The sequence below is a fragment of the Poeciliopsis prolifica genome, unplaced genomic scaffold (assembly GCF_027474105.1).
Source record: "Poeciliopsis prolifica strain line A6 unplaced genomic scaffold, Auburn_PproV2 SCAFFOLD025, whole genome shotgun sequence".
In the NCBI taxonomy this organism is placed as follows: domain Eukaryota; kingdom Metazoa; phylum Chordata; class Actinopteri; order Cyprinodontiformes; family Poeciliidae; genus Poeciliopsis; species Poeciliopsis prolifica.
The window spans coordinates 392,862-419,503 of NW_026562400.1; the positions used below are offsets into that span (position 1 = coordinate 392,862).

General features: G+C 38.0%; 1 protein-coding gene across 7 annotated transcripts in view; it reads right to left on the bottom strand.

Annotated features, from left to right (window-relative positions):
* syngap1b (synaptic Ras GTPase activating protein 1b) overlaps positions 1 to 26,642 on the bottom strand; it is a 153,786-nt gene that overhangs the window by 64,593 nt on the left and 62,551 nt on the right. Inside the window, exon 1 of one of the 7 annotated variants that reach the window (XM_055047237.1) lies at positions 7,049 to 8,881. The exons of the other annotated variants lie outside the window; for them this stretch is intronic. The gene's annotated coding sequence lies outside the window, so the exon portion shown is untranslated. Of the gene's footprint in view, positions 1 to 7,048; positions 8,882 to 26,642 lie in introns of those variants that run through there. 7 annotated transcript variants of the gene reach the window in all.

Genomic DNA, 26,642 nt, shown 5'->3' on the forward strand with positions numbered 1-26,642 from the left:
AAACTGGTGCATCATTTTGAAATAAAAAAAATACGGAAACTGGAGAGTATATATATATATATATATATATATATATATATATATATATATATATATATATATATATATATATATATATATATAAAATTCCCTTCTCACCCACCGCGGGTGGTTCTTATCCTCTGAGCTCGGGTCCTCTACCAGAGGATTCTGAGAGCCTTCATTGCAAACTCGATGAGGCTGTGGAAAACCACCCTTGAAGCCAACTGCAAACCACTTGCACAAGTGTCCATCAAATGTGGCATATACCAAGGAGATGCTCTGTCCCCGCTACTGTTCTGCATAGGCCTGAACCCCCTCAGCCAAGTTATCAACAAGACTGGCTACGGATACAGACTCAAAAATGGGGCCAATATCAGTCACCTACTCTACATGGATGACATCAAGCTGTACGCCAAGTGTGAGCGAGACATCGACTCACTGATCCACACCACCAGGATCTACAGCACTGACATTGGGATGTCATTCGGACTAGAGAAATGTGGTCGGCTGATCACAAAGAGGGGGAAGGTGATCCGCACAGAAGGAGTCTCACTCCCACAAGGAACAATAGCAGACATAGAGGACAGTTACAAGTACCTAGGTATACCACAAGCAAATGGCAACCTCGATGAGGTCACAAGGAAAGGAGCCACAGCTAAATACCTCCAACGAATAAGGCAAGTCCTGAGAAGCCAGCTCAATGGCAAGAACAAAATCTGTGCGATAAACAGCTATGCCTTGCCAGTAATCAGATACCCTGCTGGAATAATTAGCTGGCCAAAGGAGGAGATAAAAGCCACAGATATTAAGACCAGAAAGCTACTAACAATGCATGGAGGGTTCCATCCCAAATCCAGCACCCTGAGACTGTACACGAGCCGCAAGGAAGGAGGCAGAGGACTAGTGAGTGTGAGAACCACTGTCCAGGACGAAACAACTAAGATCCATAAATACATCAGGGACAAAGCCTCAACAGACAATGTGCTCAGTGAATGTCTCAGACAACAGGGAACGGAGTTTGAGGTGCCAGAGATACCATCATGGGAGGACAAACCCCTACATGGGATGTACCACCAGCAAATAACCCAAGTGGCTGATATCAGTAATCCTACCAATGGCTGGAAAAAGCTGGACTCAAGGACAGCACAGAGGCCCTCATCCTGGCAGCCAGGAACAGGCCCTAAACACCAGAGCAATAGAGGCCCAGATCTACCACACCAGACAAGACCCAAGGTGTAGGTTGTGCAAGGAGGCCCCTGAGACAGTCCAGCACATCACAGCAGGGTGCAAGATACTGGCAGGGAAAGCGTACATGGAGCGACATAACCAAGTGGCAGGCATAGTGTACAGAAACATCTGTGCAGAATATGGACTGGAAACCCCGAGATCAAAGTGGGAAACACCCCCAAAGGTGGTGGAGAACGCCAGAGCTAAGATCCTGTGGGACTTCCAGATCCAGACAGACAAAATGGTAATGGCGAACCAACCAGACATTGTCGTAGTGGATAAACAACAGAGGAAAGCCGTTGTGGTAGATGTAGCAATACCAAGTGATTGCAACATCAGGAAAAAGGAGCACGAGAAACTAGAGAAATACCAGGGCCTCAGGGAGGAACTGGAGAGGGCCTGGAAGGTGAAGACCACAGTGGTGCCTGTGGTCATCGGGGCCCTCGGGGCAGTAACCCCCAAACTGGAGCAGTGGCTACAACAGATCCCAGGAACAACATCAGACATCTCAGTCCAGAAATGTGCAGTCCTTGGCACAGCCAAGATACTGCGCAGAACCCTCAAGCTCCCAGGCCTCTGGTAGAGGACCCGAGCTCAGAGGATAAGAACCACCCGCGGTGGGTGAGAAGGGAATTTTTTTTTTTTTTATATATATATAAAACACTGCTTTTACAACTCTCCCAGCTTTGCTTATGAATACATAAGCTTCTGTCCAATCTTATTTGGAAATCAGCTCATGGTCACGACAGATTGCAATTGGATGGAGACAACCCTAACAAAGTTTCTTCCAGGATTGTTTCAAACTCCACCCATCCTTCCATCAACTCTGACCTCTGTGTTTTTTTGTTTTTTTTAATCAATGTTTTAAGTCAATTCAGCAGTGATTTTCTCTGTATCGGTCAATACTATACCTCAGATATCTGTATGAGCACCAAAAATGGAAAAAAAAAATTGATTGGTGAAACCCTATGTAATGCCTAAACACCACCTTGTTTCTTAAATATATCACAAACAACTAAAGTAAAAAAGCTGCAGCATGACTCTATAAATACTGTGTGTATTATTTTTTAGTACCAAGATGCTAGCAGTGTCAAGATCGCTTTGCTAAGGATTTCTATTGGTTATAGAGCACTTCACACTGATGCTCCTACACCAGACACAAAACTCTGACAAGCAAATTGTTCATATCTTCTCGGTTCATATCTCATAGATCTCTTAAAATGATAGAACCACTTCATGGAGGGTGAAGGAACAAGTATTTCCATGTAAATAACTTACATCCTACTTGGTGTCTATGGAGCAAGAATTTTAGTGCCTTGCTGTCATTTAGACATTTCAGAAAGAATTCAATTGAGGCCTCATCTGCAGTCACTTGCTGGATAGTGAAAAAGAATGATTACCAACCTATCTATCCAGGAACACATCTAACAAGAAAATTACTCCTGAGCACTCCTATATAACCTCTTTCAAAGGCAAAGCCCAGCCATCTTTCATAGGAATCTCATCTGCTTGTAATGTTCCACATCTCATGATAACATATGAATGCTGGAGTGTAGATGCACCAGTAAATCAAGAGCTTTTTCCTCAAGATCTTTTGCACAGTGGGAGACTTGAACGATTCCTGTGGATGTAACCGAGATCCGTGCATTTTTTGGTTCTCCATTCTGCCATCAGTTGAGATCAAGACATCAAGATATGTTAACTTTTGAAGTTTTGTCTCCTCAATAGATTCTTTCCAGAATCACTCCCAGCCAGGAAAGAGGAGCCTGCATTTTTTTTGCCAATTAGCAAACATCACCCGATGCCTTTAAACACCTCAGATTGTGTCTTGGATTGTTTTATCAGAAAAGGACAGATGGATGTTGCACAGTGGAGCACTGGACAACAAGCAGACACAGCCAGTCTGCAGTTTTTGGCAGGAAACAAGAGTTGTGTTGCCTTTTAGAGTCTGCTTCGGAATGAGAGGCCAGAGACGCAAAGTGAGAATATGTGTTGGTGAAAAAGCTACTTTTTACTCATTTATGCTTTATGTTGAATCTGATTGTTTTGGATTGGAATAAATTAATTTGTTTCACAAGCTGTGTCTTGAAGGGTACTTTTCATGTAAATGGAACAATTCAGTTGATTTTTATAGTGGCACTATAAAAATAAAGTACAATGAACTTGAAGGACACGTTAAATGCTTGAATAGGCAAATGAAGGTTTCCTATTGTTTCCTGAACACATTTCACATCAGCCAAATGTTCTTTCCAGTTCCTGGGTGATACAGCACTTTGAATATTTAATCAAAGAAGAAAAAAGATCAAAAACAATTATAGACACTTTAAAATTCAGTTAGACCAAACACTATATTTGACCAAAAAGGAGGTATGAAGCCACCATTACTGAAGCAGTTTTAAAAAAATGAATGTAAACTTCATTTATATAGTTATTATGCTTGTCCTCAAACATACTTGTCATTGTAAATAGTAATATGTCGAAATATTGCTTGCTGAAATATTATTTTTTTTTGTTATTATTGTTTACTTCTAGTTTATAATATCCCCAATTAGTTAAAGTATTTTCAGGACTATAGTACAATTTCATGTAACAAACATAAGTAACTATGTCATACACATTTGTTATAAAATGCTGAATATTTATAAAGCATAGCTCAAAATAAATCTAAACACCTTGAAATTGGCTTCCACCTCTTTAAGAAGCTCCTACTTTTTTTTGACTCGCTACTTTCACAAAAATGCTTCTCCATTAAGCCGTTCTTATTAGCGAAGGGTTGAGAAGTAGATTGTATGACAAGCTCGGCACATGTGCGGTTCCATTAGGTGTTTAATATTTGCTGCTGCCGCTAGTCTGAAGGAGCTGAGTGTGGAAATTATTTATTTTTTTAAATTTTAAAAAATAAATCTCAGAGGAGCTCCTACGCCTACAGCGCAGATATATAGATTATTAAATACACATTAAATTTCTACAGCAATCTCCTCAAAAAGGGCTACAAAACATAAGAACACTAGATATCAGTCTATAGCACTACAAGAAAGTATGACACAGCCCTGGTCATCATGATTAAAAATTATGCCAAGTAATTTTCTTATGAGTATAATAAGGTGGCTTAAAAATGTCAGGCATGTGTAAATTACACAAAACCAATGTATTTCACAATGCCAGTGTATCTAATACCAATAAATTATTGTACAGCAGAGAAGCATCTATCAGAGTGCACTCTGGAGAGGAACAGGAAGGCTTGGTAATATTAATCTAAAACATTTTACCACTGGGTGGTGTCACTGAAAGATAAACATAAGTTTTAATGTCATTCTCTCACTCCCTGCCTTCAGATTTATTTTCCCAGAATTTATGACTGAAAGGTTTGTGAAGTCAAATCAGCTGCAGTGTGAAGAATAAAAGAGGCAGTAATTTAATCAAAAGCAACTTCTACTTCAGTCTCAGAACTTAATCCATGTGGAAAGTCAAATTTTCTCTTTTATCGATTATTAAATCAGTCAAAGCAATTAAATGAAGAGGCTCCCTGAAATCATCAAGATTCACTGAGAACTGCTCTTCAGCCTGAATCGGCTGCACAGTCCGAAATAACCAAACATGTCTGACTATGGAGTGTGAGAGGAAATCTCAAGCAAACTCAAGTTCAAGATGCGAACTCTGTAGAGATATGCCATGTGCAAAACATAGCATTGCAACAAACAAAGCACTAAAATTCACTACTGATTTGACTGAAATGAAAAATAGATGTTATTGTGTTGGGTGAACAAAAGTGAGTAATAAATCGTCAAATCATTGCATTTAAGGATAATTCCATTTTGATGCTTCTTGCCTCCTTTAATAATGTGTTTTATAGATCTGAGTAACTTTCAAGAAGCACACCTTCATACAGAACTGTCAGTCAGCTTCCCACTGATTGCTTTTTGTCTTTTGTGCTTTCACTGGAAGTGAAGAGTGAGTGTCTTGTTTTTCAGCAAATACACTTCCTGCAACTTTCAAAAAGAGAAATGAAAGGTCTAATTTTGTCTGGCTTCTTTTCTTTGTTATTGAACTTCAATTTTTTTCCAATAAAGGTCAGCAGGTACAGTTTGATCTGATTTACCTGGCTCCATACTGTAGGTGGAATCTTCTTTATTCTAAAATATCTCTCTATCTAACAACTTAAATCCAACAATAAAGCAACTCCTGGCTGAGTGTTTTTTGGTTCTCACATGTCAGCAATGAGCCATGATGAGTCCCTGTTGCATCTTACATATTTATTTCAAAACTTATGTCAATAAACTTTGGCTTTCAATCAAAACACATATCTCAGTTATGGTCAGGATTGAAAAATAAAGCAAAAAGGAAAATCAAGAATGATGTTTAACAGAATCTGAAGTTCAGCTTTGAGCAGGAACTTCTTAATATTTGCATCCAATTCACAATCCCTTATGGGTCACAAAGCATCTCATTGTGCAAAAGTATCAGTCAGGAGAAGGTTTAGGAAAAACCTTCAACTGTGATTAAGGGTTAGGGGTTAGAGGTGATTCAAATAAAATGTCCTAGAGTTTGCACTTACATTACAAAACTTCTGAATCATTTTAGTTTTTTTGTGTTTTTCCACATGAATATATTTGTTTGCTTTTGAGTTGAGCCATACAGGAGAAATAGGAAACTTAAGGTGGACATTGGAAAAAATATATTATTGTATACTCCACATCATAAATATCTGGCTATTCTTTTTTGATTAAAGAAGAGGGCAAAGAGAGAAGGGGAGAAAAAGTAGTAACTGACCTCTGCATGGTGCCCAAATGAAAGCTTACCATCGACCAAAGCAGATATCTGATGAAGACATTTGACCATACATGCTATACAGAGGATTTCTGACAATTCAAACCTTCTGCCAGTCTGGCAGCAAACAAGCTGAAATTTGTACAACAGATGCATAAAAATCCTTTCTTGTGGATGAAAATCTGATAAATTATGCTCACCAGAACCCCAGAGCCATCAACAACTTTGAACAGGCACCATTGTTTCATATTGTTATTTTCCCCAACTTATTTTCACTTTTCTTTTGGTTTATTATTTGTTTACTGCTCTAGCAGTGCATTTATTTCTGCCATTTCTATATTGTTATGTTCTCTTTCTCCAAACTGCTTCTTCTTCTTCATCACAGAAAGAACCTTAAGAGAGGTTGACTGATGATGACCTGGAACCTGGATTTGATCACTTCCAAATCAACCAGTCTGGCTTCCAACACTTGGAGCTGTAGCAGTGGCAACAACCTTTGAAACAACAGGGAAATGCAACGTAGACGCAATAAAAAAGGAATGCCATTGGAAATAAGACTAATATACAAAAAGATAATCAATAAGCTGATTAAATCTCAGAATGAATGTTTTATAATTTAGTGTTCTTTACATTTTCTACCACTTTTATTATTCCTTACAACAATAAACAAAATTTAGCCTCTAAAGATAAAACATTGATTTTCTGTTTGCTGAGCTTCAGCTTAGGTTTTTCTTTCAGGGAAATATTGACTTGATTGTTCTGCAATCAACTGGGAATCTTTACTAAATGTAATGCAGAGCTTTTGATTGATCAGGAAACTGCAGCAGGAAAACAATTAAATATTTGTGTTCCTCAGCTGGATGTCAACAGAAAGATGCAGAAAATAAGAACAGTGACTTCAATTAGCATACCCTACGGTGCCCATGACAACAGCTCTTTTCTGAGCATCAAACAGATGGAGTTTCAAAATAAAAGCTGCAAATGAAAAATTATGGAAAGAAAAATCAAATATAGACAGATAGAGATATCCTACCTAGATCAGGTGGGGCTCTTGTGCTTTTTGTCCAAACTTGTACAGACAGCCTCCAGCTTACTGCATGAGACTCCTCTGTATGCAGAAGATGATTTCAGCCTCAGTCTCTATTCATCGGCTCAGAACTTGTTCGGTTCTGCAGATTGTCTCACATCCCGTCAAGTGCTGCTGATTGTTCTGAGCTCCGAAAGCGCACAGTGATACAGACGTCTTATAAATAACTGAGCGTGTCTGCAATCAGCACCTGCCAACAGGTGTTACGAAACACAGGCCGGTCTGATGAAGCAGCTGAAACATCCTCCGGTGGGTTTATAAGGCCATAGAAAAAAGTTCCACAGAGAAAAGTATTGCTCAAAAAGTCAGCCTGAACAAAAGAGAGGAATCAAGGGATCTTAAAGTGAAGCAGAGCAAAGAAAAAGCAATTTCACTACAAAAGCTCAGTGCTTCAGAAGGTGCAAAATGTATAAATAAATCAGTCCATGACCTTTAAATATTTCATGGACAAATAGGCAGATGGATAAAAAATTTATTATTTAACATAAAGGCACCTATAATCAGGGCTCCTTCAAGATTTTTGAATATTTAGGTCCAATACTCTACAAGCATCCCATAAAATTCCTTTGTAGCATATATTTATTAAGAAGATTGCATTTCCTTGGTTGAATAATACATACAAAATATAATTAGGCGCAATATAATAATCACAGATTCACTTAACATTCCTATAAGAAGATTATAAGTTGTTTTTTTTCCTACTGAGTTAAACGATTAGACTAACACAAACTTACACACACATATAAACACACCAACAGAGTGACCTGTTGGTGGAAGGATGTCCTGTCACTGCAAAGGTAAACTCCCAACTGTGGGCCTGTGCTTTTCTAAAGTGCTAAATTTACTGCTGATGTGGCCTGAAAGTGCCAAACCGCAAAGTGTACGCACGATGACAGTTTTAAATAGGCCACTGTTCGTTACCTCGCATCCTCAGATTAATTAGTGAGAGGTAAAACGACAGAGAAACAAACACTCCCAGAGCGGGCTGACTGTTATAATTTCACACTGAGGCAGTGTTCATCCTCCCCCCGCCTCCCTCCAGCACCAGCAGACTGCTTCTGACTGAGTGCCGGCAGCATCGGCAGCTCGGTGGAACGCAGTGGGGATGAGAGCGCCCCCTCCCCAGCCTCTTGCTGTCCTCTCTCCCCCGTGCCCTCCGGACAGACCCTCTGCTCGTAATCCCGGTGTCCGACAAGAGATCCACTGAGGACGATTCCTCTCATCTTTTAGACGGGAATGTTTTTTCTGAGCACGTCTCCTTAGTGCGTTCCCGCCTTATTGTGCATGTCAGAGATGAAGTGGCCGGGGACGGATGGAGGGGTTGGAGATGACGGAGTTTAACTGTGATCGAAAGCTACGGAGGAAGGAGGTGCATGTCTGGGAAAATGCAGTGCATGCATGAGAGCGTGCGTGAAGTGCACCAGAGAGCTCCACACCCCCACAAGAAGCAGCCAACGAGCAATCAGAACAATTAAGCTCCTTGTGCAGAAAAAAAGTACAACACATTCCACCTTGTGCAGAAATGAGAAGTAGATATGATCGGTCGGAAAGGAAGTCTAAAAACAAAGTGGATGCAGCCCAGAAGCGGGCAGATACTGATCACAACTTAGTCCCTTGTCCTCCTTCTCCCTAAAAAATTTCATCCTTAGGAAATCCGCCCAGAAAGCTGTGTGTCCCGACTGCATGGATGGAGATTTTCCTGCAAAGGTGGATGGTAGGACAGTTTGGAGAGGCGGCGGCGGCAGTGCACAAAATGCCCTGCGCCTCTCTGTTTTTCCCTCCTTCTCTCCGAGAATCTCCAGCAGAAAGAGACAGAGAGAGAGAAGCTAAAGAGAGAGAGAGATGTTCAGAAGGGGTGGGGCTGCATGGATCCCTGCTGGGACCTGGAGAGATTTTAAGTACTCATCCTTTTTTTTTACCTCACTAGCTCTCTCTTTCCTTCCCTCTGCTTTCTGCACAGCCTCTTAATCATTACTCGTTACCTCTCACCTTCTGCTGTCACATGCATGGGAAGAGCAGCATGAAATTCAGGGCTAAGGGCAACTGAGTGGGAGGAATGCAAGCACATTATTTAAATCCTCAGAAAAGGCAAGACCATATTTCTAACAGACGCATTCATTCAAACACATGTAAGCGCTAAAATCTAGTAAATGTTTCAGCCCACCTCTTTGTGTTTAACATGCTGTATTGTCTGCGATGTAGGCTTGGTAGCTTTAAGAGTTTTACCATTTTGGTCTTTATGGTATCAAATTTTAAGAAACTTTTACCAAAGAAACAATAATTATCATAGTCATTAATAATTACACAATGATAGGCTATATATTGTCTTCAAGCAAAGCAGCAGAGTTAAAGTAACTCTACTTTCAGCTTCTAAATGAGGCATAATCGTTCAACCATGCAGCCGTGGCAACAATTTAGATAACTATTGTATTAATTTTAGTTTTCAGAGGGAATTATATACAGATGTCACAGTGCGCAGGTTAGTTAGCAACTGTGTCAAGCTACTAAACTTTTGCTTGCTAAATAGCTTATATTTAGCTTACTGGTATAGTCACAATAACTTAGAAAAGATGCAGTTTTAAAGAAAATAATTTATAGGTTAGTTACAGAATTTTAAACACTGAATTATTGTAAGCATGATTTCATTCAACAAACAGTTGGCTGTGTTGAGTCTGTTCCCAAATCACATAAAAAATGTGTGTACAATATGATTAGAAATGTTTAACTTCAGTAAAAAGTCTCAACAGACTAGTTGTGTTTTTGATGCGTCACTAGTTTTTGATGAATCAATACGTTGCTAACATTGCCAATCATCAAACTAAACTGAACACAATATCTAGATCAACCTCAAGGGCGCACTGTTGTGAATATAAATAACTTAAAATGAATGTTTTCAATATAAGTGTTTCTAGGCTCTTAGATTTTTTTGTCTCTGTATCAGCATCTGTTTTAACAATAGTACATATTTCTACTTTGTCTTAAAAATAATTGCCATTGTATCTCAGTGTTTCCCAAGGTGCACATACCAAACGTTGTTCCTATAGAATGAGATTATAGCATTTAAATGTGCACACCAAAAAAGTTTTTCAGCAAAAGGACATAATGTCAATATTTACATGATGGCAGGACTAAACCTATCGCACTCTCATTTGGGGTGCAAAAATGTTGCAATGCATAAGTATCCATGTCAACTTAATCAACTGCTCACTGTGTTAAAAATGCCCTCCTATAGGTGGATGTATGCTATGACGACACTCTACTGCCGCTTTCAACGCTCAAACGGTACTGGAAGTACCACATCTTCAATTAGCTAAATCTTGTCTTTGTGTCGTTTTATGACAAAGAAACCGAGCAGAAAAGATAACACTGTACTCCGCAGCAGCTTCGATGAAGAATCTGGTTAAACCGCCTCTACAATCGCTTCTCAGCTCATCTCTACATGTTTTTTATTCAATAACATCTGCAGAGTTTCGGGACTCCTACAAAACATTTCACCTACCTTACCCCCCCATCGGTTCTTCCTTCTCCTTCTCCCCTCTTGTCTTTTGTCCCCTCCCTTTCTTTTCTTTTTCCGCCAAACCTCACTCTCTCCGAACAGTCTGTCTGTCTGCTCTATAATTATTTCCATGGTTACCAATAAAGATGGCAAGCTTAGCCTGACGTACTATGGTAGTAATCTCTTGCTCTCCTCCGCCTGTTCCCTCAGTCCTCTCCTATCATCTGTCGTTTTCTTCCTCTTCTTCCTGTATTGCATTGCTACGGGTCCCTGCACCCTTCTGCTTCTTCCCAGCACGATTCTGCTGCTACATGTGAAATCTACAAAAAACCAGCATTTCTTTTGGAAGTTGATGGAACTCCAGTATTTCCACAAATGCAATCCACATGTAAGTTAGTCAACATTTGAATTGTTCCAAGAACATTATGCGTGTTGTGCTTACACTGCTTTAATTTTCAAGAAAATGTGAGAAGCTGAAACACAAGTTTTTAGGTTTTGAAGCTGCATTCATTCCCTCATTTATTAATTTAAAACAGGTTTTCATGGCGCTACATGGGTTCAGAAATAATGTTTTTCAGCAGTGAAACAAGTAGCAACTTGGAGAGTTTTCAACAGTTTCACAAATCTGTAACAAACTGCACCTTCCAACATGAGATTACATCCTGTTGTGTTGTTTCCACTTCCACACATTTCCATTTTTTCCCTGCCTGTGAGTTCACATGCTGATTTGTAAACTACCTCAACAATCCAAAGAAAAAGTCTGTCATTCTGATACACTAGCTGGGGTGGAAATTTTTTACCGGCCACTCAAATATTTCACCAGCCACAGTTTGTTTTTTCTTTTGATTGCAAACCCCACAAGTACAAGCAAATTATAGAAAATGTATGATTTATTCTTAACTCTATGAAAACCAATTTACTGACAAGTTTACCATACAGAGGTACATATACAGAATAATTTAACATAAAGTTTGGACACCTTAAATAAAAATTAGATTCAATATAATTTTTGTGTTTGGCCAGTGGCCAAATGCAAATTTGCATTTGGTGCTAATTTCTACCCCTGTAAACAATTCATGCTCAGATCACAACTCATAGCTTTAAATGCTGAGAGTCTGTGTTACCAAAAAATCAGTGATATTTCAATGTAAAACAGGATTTAAATATATAAAATTGACATTTCAAGGCAACATCAGCATATAAATTGGAAACATATTATAAGTTAGTTTCCAGAATGAAGGATTGCTCACACTTGTTTTTCTGGGCAGGAACAGAAAAACACTAAGTCAAAAGTGGAGAAAGGGACCGAATTAAAAAGTGCATGGAAGCAACTCATGAAAAGGAAGGACACACTGAAATGGACACATTTAATTTTCAAGTACAGACAATATATCTGAGTCACTTATAAAGCAGCCAAAGTATCTACAACACCTGCCAACATTGATTGACAAGAAAACAGACGTATGATTGGTTCACTTAAACCGCCTAGCGTGACAGAACATGATCCAAGAGTGAGGTGCACTGTAGTGAAAGCAGCTTCAGAAATCATGAAATTAGGTCCTCATTGCTGTTTATGCACTCCAGGAGTTAAAGGTATACAACAATAAATTTGTATGCAAAGCAGTATTAGCGTTTATGAGCGGCAAAAAGTCAACCAATTAGAAAGAAAATGAAAATGGAACAGAAAAGGAATCATATTAGTTTAATTCCAGAAGACAATGATTATTATGTTTCAGCCGCTCAACAACAGCCGCTTGGCAACAAAGAGGTGCCGCATTCGGGCAAAGATTCAAATAATCAAAAAGGAAAAGTACTCTAAGATGTCTTGGTCAATAGATAAATACGATTATGGCTCAAAGGATTTGAGACTCATACTTCCTCCTTCAGAGTGGTATTCTTCGAGGAAAAGGTTGTGTGCTTGAGGGAGTTGTTGGATGTTACATGGAGCTCATTCCCAGGAGCTTCCTGTGGAGGAAGGGGCATGTCTACCTCCAAGCTAACGAAATACATTTGAGTAGCAGAAGCCCTATCCAGTCTTTGTCCAACATTCCTTCAACTTATGCATTTTTTCTCCATCACACCTAAATCAAACAAATGACACATTAGCAGAGCTCTGCAGAACAAAATGACTGCTGATGAGAGAATTCAGATATTTTATGCAGGTATGTTGGAGCAGAAGTGAACCTAAATGTTGCAGGATAGTTCTCAAAGTCTGGACTTAGGCATCCCTGTTGTAGATGATAGATTACCTTATTTGGTGCTGAAAAAGATGTCATATTAAAATTGACGATTGTGCTGCATTATATTACAAAACTTTCTGTATGTTACTTCTCCTGCAACTCAACGGATTACAATGAAGAACACATATCTGCCGACCTGTTCACAAATAAAATAGGTACAATTGCAACATAACCAGATACACAGAGATCATTAGTTCATTTGCAAATTATCCATACCTGCAACTCCGTTATTTGTGAAAAGTTATACGAGCTGTTAATTCAATTTATTTCTCAAATTAAATTGACCTTAACAGTGGCAAATATTTATAAAACTCTTGTTTGAACCCCTTGTTCAAATTTAGTGACACATTCTGTTTGCATTCATTACATAAATGGCTTATTGAATTAAAAATTAATGATATGATTCCAAACTGTTATTGGAAACATTCAATCTTTGTGACTCCTAATGATACAGATAGTTGGTTATACTGACAAAAGAGTATTATCTGTTTCTTATCAGATGAAAGAAACATTTTTCTTTCAGTGATTATAAAGCTACAATTCCTCTGTGCCACAGATAAGCATAACTGAGAATTATCTCTGCCATAATTAGAAACAAAGATGAAAGTTGAAAGACTGCAGACGGTGTTGTGAAACTGACTCTAAACTTTATCCTGAAATTCAATTTGAGTTTTAACACAGAGTTCACTATCTTATTAATGAGACTCTTTAGTGTCTCTGTCCCGCCTGTCATACATCTGGAGCTGGAAGGTGTCTGCTTTCTTTGGGTGAATATTTCACATCCTTTGGACCAGTGGAAACAGCACAATAAACCTTTGTGTCATTTTGCGGATGCAGAAAATTAGATTATGTGACATGCATCAGAATCGGTGTGTCGTCATTTTGCTACAGTCGGGGAATCTTTCTTCGCTTTTTTAAATCAATAAGTCAATATCCTCAATTTAAATTAATTTAATCAAGATGATGGTGTTGAACTGGATTACATTGGAAAGTACTTAAATAGAATGTGTTGGCATCAACTGGAATGAAACTGGATTTGAATCTGACTGTACTGGATTAACTTCTAACTTCTCGCTACTAAACCTGAATTTCTTTTTTTAAGCACCAAGAGATTACTTTTGGTGCACACTGGCTCAGCTTACTGTAAATAAAATACATATATTTATGCACCTGTGCTTGATTGTTTCATCTTTCTCCCTGAATATTCCCCTAAACTTTTGGACCCTGTTATCATTTTTGAGGTTGCATGACTATGCATTATCCTGTGCACTCCCTTCCCCTCTGTTATCATTCCAACGCCGGCTGAGGGATCGGCTCCACTTGCAGGGGAACTACTGCTGAGCAGACACCACCTGATGTCAGACCCCATGTTTCAGATAGATAGAAACGGGGGATTTGGAGCTGACAGGAAAGGAATGAAGCAGAGGAGAAGTAACAGGAATCACAGCGTGACAGCCAGACTCCTGAGAAGCGGAAAGAGAAAATGAAAAGGAAAGGGACCAAGTGGTGGGCTTTTAGAGAGCTCTGCTGAGAAACTCTTGTATTTTGTGACAGGCTGACGGATGGTTGAACAAGGAGGACAGGACTCTACATGTGCACTGAGCCACCTTACCAGGCCTTACGCCAAGACATGGTGACAATGAGAGCCACAGCTGCTGTGAAATAGACTGCCAGGCTCAGAGAAGTGTTTCTCTTCTTTTTCACCTCTATATGGCCTTTCGCTCAAAATCAGCAGAACAGAACAGTTTTACTCATAGTGGGGATTTGACAAGGTCTTTACAGGGGCAGTGATATGTAAAATATGCTTTTTTTAGCTTTAAAACTTTTTATGATGTTATTCCCTCATCAAAAACATACCTGGAGTTTTGCCCTGATCAGAAATCTCCCAGGGCAACCGTTCAGGTGTGCAAAACGCCTGGGTGGACCTAGCCCCGCCTTTAAATGAGCTCCTTCAGACTAACCACCAGCAATTAGCAAAAACCTGGTGCAACTGAACATCGACTGAGCTTATCACAGGAGCTACTTCTGAGTGCAACGTTAGGAAAAACATTGTTAAAGGGTTAATAGAGGAGCCATGTTGTGATGACTTTGTGAAGTCAGAGTTTCAGAAAGAGCAGGAGGTTTTAAAGAGACAGAGGCCCAATTTCCAGGGGATAAAATCCAAAGTCAAATATCTTTTGAGTCAGATTTGATATATTTTTACTTGATTGAGCTGTAAAATGTCTCCTTGTGCCTGGAAAAGACATAATGCGTATTCACTGAACACATAGCAGTGGAATCCAAACTTAGAACAGCAATTTTACTTTGTAATAAAACAACAGTTCAGTAAAAATACAATAAAGGTTGCTAGATTCTCATTTGTTGGATTCCCATTCCACCCTCAGGAATTTTTCTAAGCACTGATTGTATAATTTACATCGCTAAAAGTTTCTCAGTTGGTCACTGTAGTTAGAGTGTCGTATTTAAATGCCAATTGCAACAGGAACTCAGCATGGCTACAGTACGCCTGTGACATTTTAGTAGAGAAAACTTGTTTAACCTGGGCTGATTTTTATGAAGTGAAAAATGCATCAAGGCAACATTTTTGTATAGAAAATGTCTGACTTATAGAAAAGTCAAAAGAAATCAGCCAATGGAGCCAGAATTACAACAAACTATAGTGAGAAGCCTGTGGAAAGCCAAACGTTTTGACCCAAATCATAAAGTTCAACAGGATTGCTACCAGATATGAAGTAATGTATGTAAACTTCTGATTTTGAAGATGTAGACAATTCTCTACCTTCCACTCATGATTGTGGCATTAAGCCTGTGGAAATTATTTTGGCAATTGTAACTGATCTAAAACAAGAAAAGTTTGGAATAAATGAGGGGAAAAAAAGTTGTACTCATCCTCTTAGTCAATATAAGTAAACTTTTTGTTTCAACTGTGAAAAATATCAATACATAAATTTTTTCTGTGATTTTATTACATGTCATCACAACATTATCAGTCCATAATTTTCAGTTTTTTTACAGGCTGAAATCAGAGTTCTTCTTCTTAAAATCACACATTTTCTACCTTCAAAATACAGAAACCTGCTAACAGTGCACCGTCCGCCCACACCATCACAGCTCTGGATTCCAGTTATTGCAAAGTCATTTGTGACTCATCAATACTTGCCAACTGCTGTTGTGTTTCAGCATGTGGAATAATCAGCTGAGACGGTGATCATTGAACAGCCAGGTAATGTACTTCCACCCAAAGTGAGAGGAAGGAAGGAAAGTTTAAAGAAGTCTGATTCCACACTGTGAGACAATCATGGCTGTAATTCTCCTTCAGTTACAATCATCATCAGCAATTTAGTATAATTTCAGCCAAGAAAGTTTGAGAAACATATTATTATGGAGACAAGCAGATGGTAAGTGGAAGAACGCTGCATCCAAACTGAACTTCAAAAGCCCCCAGACCAAAATTATTCCCTGATCTCTGTTACAAAAACAAAGCACGGATGCACTTACAGAGAATTCAAGGATTTTATATTTCTGACTATCAAAGGCATAAACATGGAACTTCACAGTAACATAATGTTAAAGCTGTATGACAACATGAACATATTGTTAGCTTTGTCGCATCCGCCTACACCATTCGGAAATAAACCCCTTGTAGGAATGCCACGATGTATGCAACCTGACTCAGACCTGCTGGGTGGGAGTGTGTATGTGTGTGTGCGTATGTATGTGTGTGTTGTTTGGGGGTTGAGGGGCTTTTTTATGTCTTGAAAATTTCAATAATGCTACAAGACTGACATACCCAATGGTCCAGGCTATATTAGCAAAATGATTAAATTAATACATTTTCCAACCTTTTTCTGTCTTTATTTATTACTTAACTAATTTTAACCAGCAAATCAGATTTATCTATTATCAACGTGATAATCGAAGAAGCTGCAAAAAAAATGCAGAGATATTTATACCTTTTTATCTTTTTTCTTCCTTAACCGTTTCCACAAGTTATCTGCATTTATGAGTCAGAAGTTGTTGATCTTGCTAATACCTGAATTTTATGAGGAGCTTGGAAAATAAAAATTTATGCCACAAAAATTTTTACTTTTATTCCATAACAAACAATGTAATTGAGGTTTAACCAAAATATAATCTTCATGACTTCAGATAATCTTGATAGTCACCACCATACAAACATGGTTGCATAATTCCTTCTGCATAATATACTCTATGCATTATGCATTTCAGTATAGGATATGTACATACCGGAAAATAGGCAAGTATAAGAATGAAAATATTTTATATATACATTTATTTAACCAATTATTACAAACATGACTCATCTCTTACTCAAGCGAAATAATTAAAAAGCTGATGAGAGACTTCATTTTTTTCCGGCTGAGTGAGAAATTAAATTGTTTAAAGATTTTCGGCTGTGCTAACAGCCATTAACTATCAGAGTTTATCTTCCAGGCCCATTATTGATCCACCACCGCTCTGTTCATCAAGCTGAGCTATAAAACAACTTATAGAGCAGCTGAATCCCATAGAACCTCCCAGCCGCCTCCTTTAAACCTTTACAGAGACAGTCAAGATCATGAATGCGCATAAGTTACCTGAAACGTAATTTTTTAGAAGGAAATAAGTAAAAGATCTCACTGGTTGCAGCATCAAATGAATAATGCTGGTTTAGTTACAAAGCCAAAGCCTTTATATAAAGTATGAAAAATGTTAAGTCTCAACATTAGTTACACTTCCCAACATAATTGTATTTTTAGTGTAAGAAAATGATGCTGCACTAAATACTTAATGTACGAGGGTCAAAATAAAAATTGATGACACTGTATGTTGTTATACATTAGTATATACAATCTTAAATAAAAATGTTTATCCAATTGATGCCAGGTGAAATATAAATATACCATATTATCATGTCTCCAAAAAAACTTATTTTATAATATTTAGTTTCTATTTTTATCTAGATAGACCAACAAAATTTAAAGCAGCTTTTAACTGTTCCATCTGGTGTTAATAAAACCAAATTGACAAAAAAAATAATAATAATTAAGAGTATAAACTTCCTGAGGAACAAGCAGTTTTCAGGCAGAACTTGGAAAAACTGCAAAGCACATTTCAGAACAATAAAGCAAATAATCTTACTGTCATTGAAGCTTGTTTTGTGTTCGGAAAGCAAAAATAGAAAAGTAAGTCATTTATTTCTGAGTGTTATATCTTAAAAAAAGAGAATTATTGATCTGATTCTGAACTTGTTTGTATATTAGCCAACCTCTACATTTGAAAAAGATTTAGACTTCTTGCAAAAGTAAAAGTGAATTTTTAATGCAGAAAAATGTAAGACTTAGACTACATACTGCACACAGAAAGCTGTAAATTTTGTTTTATAAACTGGTGTAGAGATATTTAATTAAGCAATTAGTAAGTCATTATTTCTATCATGTGAAAAGAGTTTTGAATCTAACTCTGAAATTATCAGAGAGGATTTCTCATTAAAGCACCCCATTAAAGTAACAATGGGAAAATTAAATGACCACTTCAGACTGAGCCAGTCCTTAGTTCAGTTTTTCTCTCACAGCTTATCCACTACCTTCAGTGTTGCTATGGCTGCAAATAACATAATACTATTTCTGTAACAGCTTCTGCAGTGTTTTGAAATCCCCACAGAGCTTACCTTGATGGCTCAAACACTCTACAGCCAGTAGTTCTGTAACTGTTATTACCACGTAAATTACTTTGTCCTGCACTTATGCCAACTGCAGAAGTTCTCAACCTGCGTTTCACACCCGGGAGACAGTTTCATTTGACAGAGGTTAAATGCTGGAAAAGTGAGTCGTTAGTCTTGTTCAAAGGTCTAAGCTAATTTGCTTAAACTTTCAATTTATGACTTAACTTGGGTGTACTTTGGTCAGTCTTTTGAGGTCCTTCTCATTAAGAACCCAGTAGAATAGACTCTACTGATTGTAAGTATTACCCAACTGTCTGGAGCATGAACTATATTTCCATTGTGGAAATCCTTCTTGAGGAAAGATTTCCAGAGTAGGCTGTGATCTCCTTGTCCTTAGACACATTGTGATGGAGAGTCATGTCAGTATGAGGTCCAAAGTCTAAGTCATTGTTTTGGAGATAAAACGTTTAGATCTTTTAGGGGAGTACCAAGAATACTGTTGAGTCACCATTAACTTCACAATGACGTGGGCTTAACGGATTAGATTATATAGCTACAGTTGTAACTGTTTTTAGCTGTTCGGCAGTCATTTTGCTGCCATGTGAAAACAGTAGCGATGGCTGTAATAGTAAACATGTTCTCTACACTTTAGCCTAGTTGCATGTCCAAACAATGGATGGCCTGATATACTTATTATGATTATTTAAGATTTACCAGTCCATTTCTTTTATCTCACAAATTTGAAACGTTGACCTTTTATTCAATTGGTTCATTTTAAATTTAGGCTTTTGTCCCAAAGAGGACCGTTTCATTCACCTTGACTACCTTTCAACCACATTTAGACAGCAGTAAACACCTTTTTGACAACACATTTTTGCCTTTGCCTGTTCAAACATATTGCAATGCTCTATTTCTGGAAGGCACTGTTGATGCAACATAATGCAGAAAAACACTTTATCTGCTTATGCTATATGTATTTGAGATATTCTTGTAAATGGAACATGGTCAGAGTTGTTAGTTAAGAAAAATTAATCTCTGTGTGTGTGTGTGTGTGTGTGTATGTGTGTGGGTGTGTGTGTGTGTGTGTGGGTGTGTGTGTGTGTGTGGGGGTGTGTGTGTGTGTGTGTGTGTGTGTGTGTGTGTGTGTGTGTGTGTGTGTGTGTGTGTGTGTGTGTGTGTGTGTGTGTGTGTGTGTGGGTGTTGAAGCATTACGACATTGCTATTAAGAAAGTAAAGTCTAAGCAAGAAAACTTAAAATTCCCAAATGGTTATATTACACATGATTAAAACGCGCTCTATCAACCATCTTTTTATGTAACAATCATGTTAATTATGCTGGTAGGTTAATTTGTACAAATGTAACATTTCTTCCAAACTTTTTTTCTACAGCATACTTCAGAATACAGAATTTATGTAAGCTCTTTTTTGTACAAAAAATGGTAAATGGCCTGTGAATAAAGTGATTTGCACTTTATTCAGTCCAAAGGACTGCAAAGCACTTAACACTGTTACTCACCCACACACACATACATTCACACACACATTCACATGTTGATGGTGGTAAACTACATTGTAGCCACAGCTGCTCTGGGGCCTTCTGACCACCACTGACAGGAGAGGTGAGTGAAGTGTCTTGCCTAAGGACACAAAGACAGACGGAGCAAAAGGGTTTGAATCGGCAGCCCACCGGTTACAGGATGAACTCCTTTCTACTGAGCTACTGTTGCCTATAGCTTAATCTCATGTTATGCTCTGCAGATACTTTGCCACAGCTGATGAACTTTGGTATGGTAAATGCAGCTGATGCACATGAGGAACTTTGATGGAAATGACAAAAAGTTTCTTAACCTCCAAATCATTAAAAGGAAATGGATTTGTTTTTAATCCATTTAAAAAGAAATCCTTTTTTTTTTAATGGCAATGCAGCAAATCAGATCTGTTTCCACCTCCAGGTACAGCTGAGCCTGAATATAACACTTCATCCAAAATACTGGAGCTGTGAAGTGCATGCTAATTATTTTTAAAATGCTGGTTGTGCTGGGCATCTGCCAGGTGTGAATGTGTCCAAGTCAGTGTGAAGCTGGATGTCACTGAGTGCAAATACTCAGCAAAATTTTTGAAAGGTATATAACTACGGCGAGAAAATGGCTGCCATTTTGTCAGAAGGTGATGCTGGTGTGGACTACTTTAAGGCCTGGAGGGGTTTAAACATATTTAACAGCTGTTGGAAGCAGTTTATTTCCCACTAGTGCATATGCAGATGTGCCAGATCTCCAGAGTGCCGCAGGGGAAACTGTCAGATGAGCTGATGTCGTTTGATGTGGCACATGTGAAGGCATGTCAGTCTGTCTGCTTCTTTTGATACGATTCGACATCTTAACGATGGTTATGCATTTGTAATGCATAACCAAAGCAACTCAAGCACTAAAGGTAAACATATAGAAGTTTTTAACAACTCAAAACTTTTTTTTTCTCTCCTTGAAAATGCAACAAGGGAAGAAGCACAAGATGTTCCTCAACTTTGAACAGTTTGTTCTCAACTACTTTAAGATTAAAACAACAAATTCACATATTACTGAAGAAACGTAGGCACTGTTAAAAAAAGAATCTAAATTTAATTTGCTGCTAGCTTTATTTTGAAAGGCCAACAACAAACAACTTTCTATGCCAGGCCAGTTAAGGTCACTGGTGGAACTTAAACTTCTTTCACATTATAGTTGTGCAATAAGAACCATAAACCTCCTACTATAGATAACTTTGTCATTTTAAACCCAGAAGAACAGCCCCCTCTGAGTCGTTGTCCTCCTACACACTGTCCACATATATTCAATGCTTTAAATCCAACTAAAGATGCTGCACAAGATTCTGCTGGTCAACATTTTTCTCAGATTAGACGGACTCTGAATGATGTTTCCGTTTTGCGAGCAGTTGTAGATTCTGTCATTGATTTGTCGTACATCAAACTGATTCTGCAATCCTACATTAATGCTTACAGTTCACAGGTGATGGGTTAATTACTTCCTCCCAAGGTGCATCGGGGCATGATGCTATTGGATTGATTTAAAATTTTCATTCCTTGTGAGGATCTTTGAATTGATCATGACACAATAGAATCATGTCAAACACAAAATCAAAGAAGGTTTTAAAGGGGGCTTCAGTTTGCAGTAATGCAGTAAATGTGGTTGTTATTTTCAGACTAATCTGTAAAGTTTATTTTAAAAGCATTCCTTTTTTGTCACTAGTTTGGTATCATGAGCAACCTGGAATCTAATGTTGAGGTACTTTGTTGCTTAAAACATCTATACTTTTATTTTGAAGAGTATTTGTAGGTTTCAGATTAAAAGGCCAGCATAATAACTTTTTCACAACAGGTTTCATTTTATTAGTCATAAGGAAACTAACATTAGAGGTGTTGGTTTTATAATGTACCACTGTCTAGTCTATAACAAAAGATTAGAGCAACATTCCTCCTAGAGCAACATTTAAAAACTTACATCTCACAAAATATCAAAAACTGTCATGACTTCAGCCTTTCTGCTCCACCTTCTGCGCTGATTGCTCATTGCTCTCACCTGCACTGTGCTGCTCCCTATTTATACAGCTGATTTTCACCAGTTCAGTGTGAGATCGTCTGTTGCTCTAGTCACAGCTTTCAAGCCATTGTTTCAAGTCACGAGGAGTTTTCTGGTTTACTGATCCTGCCTGTTTCTGACCTTAGATTCTGCCTTGTCCTTCGGCTGCTGAAAGTATTCTGATCTCCTGTTGAAGAACCCTGCCTGTCGCTGACCCTGCCTCCTGCTTGCTGTTTTCTGGATTTTCTGTGCATGACCCTGGATGGTCTCTCTACTCCGTCTGGTTTGTGGACTTTGCCCCTGTGGTCCGTTTGTTCCCTGAGCCCCTAAGACTTTCTGTCGTCCTTTCATCCTACTTCGTCCCACTCCCGGCTGGATTCCTGTCCCTTGTGGATTCCTCCTTCCTTATCTGCTCGTTTTATCCAACCCCGTTCAGTCCCGTCTAAAATATTATTTTTGTCATTAAAACTTTTGATTTAACCACTCCTGTGTTGGCTGCGTTTTAGGTTCTGGCTTAGTTTGCTTATCATTACAAAAACCAGATATTAAGGCAGGAATTGTTTTCTACGAAGTGCAAATTATAGAAAAAAACTTGTATAAATGCTTTTATTTGTTTCTCAGAAACAGTTCGTAGTTCATTAATGTCATGACAGATTTACTTTTTTTTAAGTGAACACAGGATCTACAACTCAAGCAACTCAAAACACAGTGAGTTGTATCAAGAAAGTCATCCAACATAAAACCAAATTAAAGTGAATAACAAATATGTTTCACTGTGACTCGTGATCAGAAATAAGTGGGGATGTTCTGCTACTTGCATCACTCTTTCTGCAATTATAGTTGCCTGAAATACAGAGACTGTATTTAAAACAGAGGCGAGTTCACATCATATCCACATGACTTACTTCTCTGCTATTTATAACAATAATTTTCTATCTAATTTTCACTCTGTTTCTGCAGACAGTTGAGGGAGAAAGCTGGTGTGGCTTTGGGGTGTAAATGAAAACGTAATAAATACAGATACAGATTACTCTACAAACAAGTAAATGTTCTCCATCACAGAGTGAAATTGCATGCCTGAGGGATAGAAAGTCTTTAATAGAGCAAGTAGGTAAGTAGAGATGCATAAAATTGTTTTGTTTGATTGGTCTCAAAGATGGAAGCCATGCTGTGAGTAGATTTGTTTCGTCAGAAAACATTTTTACATAATTAACCCTTAGAGCAGAGAGGTTGTCTTCAACAGACCATATCAACATAAATAAACCCAAGACCCAAGCATTGAAATAGAACAAAATTAAAATAATCTTACAGACAAACCTATCAAAGATATTATTTGTAGTATGTTTAAATGCTTATGGCTTAACTTATTATTGAAATATGCAAAAACTACAGTATCTATTTTAAATATTTTTAGTCGTACACCAGCTGAGTTGATGTGACTGGCAGGAGCTGCCTTATGTCTGAAAATGACATTTCTGACCTTCATAGCCTGCCAAAGTAAACTCAAGGATAAAATACTCCTCATTGTGCCATCATTGCCTTTTCTTTTAACATCTATGATTTTATAATATATGTAACTTCTGCAGATATTCCAGTGAAGATTTCAGTATCTGCAGATTGCAGTAATTTGGCTTGTTGATGGTACTTCATTCAGTGACTTTACTATATCAGGTGTAACTTTTATATAATACATTTTCTCTGGATCTTCGGGTTATACAAAGTGTTTTTACTTCAAAATGTAAGTGACTAACTTTAAAAAAGACAAGATATGGATAGTCCATGTCTCTTTTTATGGCCCTTAGACCTATACGCTGCAAAAACACAAAATCTTACCAAGTATTTTTGTCTATGTTTAAGGGCAAATATCTTAACACACTTAAAATAGGACAGATGTAACTTAAAGATAACTTTTCAGCAAGAAGTAGGAGTTTACTGTAAGCCAATTATTATTCAATGTTAATAAAAATAACTAGTTCCACAGGCAGATGTTTTTTCACTTATCACAAGACATTTTTCCAAGGCATGAGTGAACTGAAATTTAGCAGAATCTGGACTTATTGTCTCTTTTACCAAAAGGATCTCTTCAGTATATTGTATTAAATCTGATTTTTTACTATTTCTTCCCCAAAAAATCTAAATGCAGGAAGAAGACATGATTTTCTGGAGACTATGTCAAGTAAGTGGGTGGTTTATTATCTGCAATGACAATGAATGCCTTCTAACCCGGGTCTTTGACACTGATTGTGTGTTTGTTTGACTCCTAAACACACTCTGTGTGTCTATGGATGCCTGAAGTAGCTCATCAGTAGATGTCTAATATTAATTATATGCCGCGAAGATCAATAACCGACATCTTGTCAGCATCTCAGCTGTGAAGCTACTGAGATGCATTTAATTAGCTTCTAAAGTCGCACAGCAGTTATGAGCATGTAAAATGAGCCACCAGAGCAGAATCCATGAAACCAAAACTATCTGAGGAAGGAAAGGCCCTGGGAATCTACATTTGTGTTCACAGACAATCTGGAGAAGGAGTTTATTTTCTGCACAATCTGAATAAATCCTATAAAGCAAAACGTTTATGTGATCGCAAAGAAAACTGTTTTATTGTGTATCAAAACTTAGAAAATCAAACCGCTGAAAGATACGCTGGCAGGTTTGAAATTGTGTTTTGCACATGGTTCAAACTCCTGTTTCTTGAAATCAATTTGATTTTAGTTCTTAACCCTTTCAAATAGGCTTAAATTCTCTTATCAATGCTTGGCAGATTAAAAAAATAAATACAATTTCTCATGGACCAGATGTGAAACTCACAGAATGCAGTCTGTGTGCAAAACATCGAATGCAACTTCTATTGCTGGCCAAGAGCTAAATTGCTGTAAAACTGAAGACATTTGTGTGTGCAATGCTGCTGGCTGTCACTTAAATTGAGACAGGACTTGTTTGATTTATCTGCTCTTTGTCCATCTGTGCATGTTGATCAGGTAGGATGATATAGCTGACCGCTACATCACACCAACCCACGGGGTCTAGCGCTCAGAAAGGCATTTCAAGTTATGCAATAGCCTCATTTACATATCACTTTGAATAAAAATTGAAATAAATGATTTTGGTATCACTGGACTGTGATATAACCCAGAAATGCCAGCTGCAAGCTAACGCATTTAGGTAGGAAGAGACAGATAACTGCTCCTCAAACAGGTGGTGAGAAGAAACTGAAACATAATTTATCTAAAAAATGACTGAAGGTAACAATGAAACTATGAAACCAGGTATTCACTAAAGTTTCACAGAGTTCAGTACATTGATAAGTTATAGCTTCCATTTGGGAAGAAATTATATAAAAATCCTCAATTATCTCGATTACAAGCATGTCTATGCTCTTAATTTCAAAGCAGGAAAGAAGTTGTTATTTTGACCCAGAGCATCTAGAATATAAACTGATCGGTGAATTGCTAAGGTTTGCTTGAGGTCGACATCCAGTAACTAAATTTTGCATCCACATTGCAAATATTTGAGGTGGCGATGCCCCAGTTTTTATCATTGTTTTTATAACCACCTTTTAGGAGTGACCTTGCAACAACTGCTCCAATAAACTACAAAATAATTCATGAGCAAAATATTTCCAAAAGAAACTGTTTACCAAAGCGCAGAACTACTCATACAGTGTACTGACATAGCCCAGTGGACATGCAGCCTTCAGACAAGCACAACGCTCATTTGCAACTCTCCTCCAGGAGTCCTCCATGTCCATGTCCATCAAACACAGAGCAGAACGGCAGAGGAGAACATTTGTATTCATTTCCTGCTGCAAAACAAAGACAGCTCGACGATTCAGCAAATCTCCCTGAACCCAAACCCCCCCCCCCAAGCTTCTTGGGGGAAAAACTTCACTTTCCCTGCAACTGGAGCACAAGGTTAATAAAGTATCAACTTGCACAGCAGAGTGCTCATAGTGATGCACCCTGCTGCTCCTGGGCTGAACTCTAACTATGCAACTTTTCTTCTCCCATTCTAATTAAAAATATATACATATTAAAACATGGAATGATAATTCATTTTACTTCTAGTTGTTAAATGTTTTTTACAGGAATTTTCTTTGGAAAGGAGTGAAATGTTTGACTGTGACTGACTTCTTGAAAGGCTGAAAATTCTGATGAAGGAGACTTATTTCACGGTGGCAGGTATTTAAAAGGTTGACTGAAAAAGACAGTAAGCATATAGGTTGCTCTCTGGTGTAATTTAAATTCACATTAAACGTAGATGTAAAGGTCAACTGTAGCAAACTGACACAAATCAAGGATCAGAAAAAAAAACTCAGTCAGGGATGCAGAGATGAATGTAAATTTGCAGCACAAGATCAGCTGCCTTGTGTTAGATGTACCGTCAGCGGAGACGGAGGATCAGTGGCATTTTAATTTCATGCCTTCTCTCATATTTCGCTGGTTTCATTTTAGGTAGCAAGGCTGTCATCTTGATTCAATGGGCCAAGGAGCCACTTCACTGAAAAGCACAATAATTGAAGGCAAGGGACATCATTTCAAGTATTGATCCGTCACACAATGCAAGA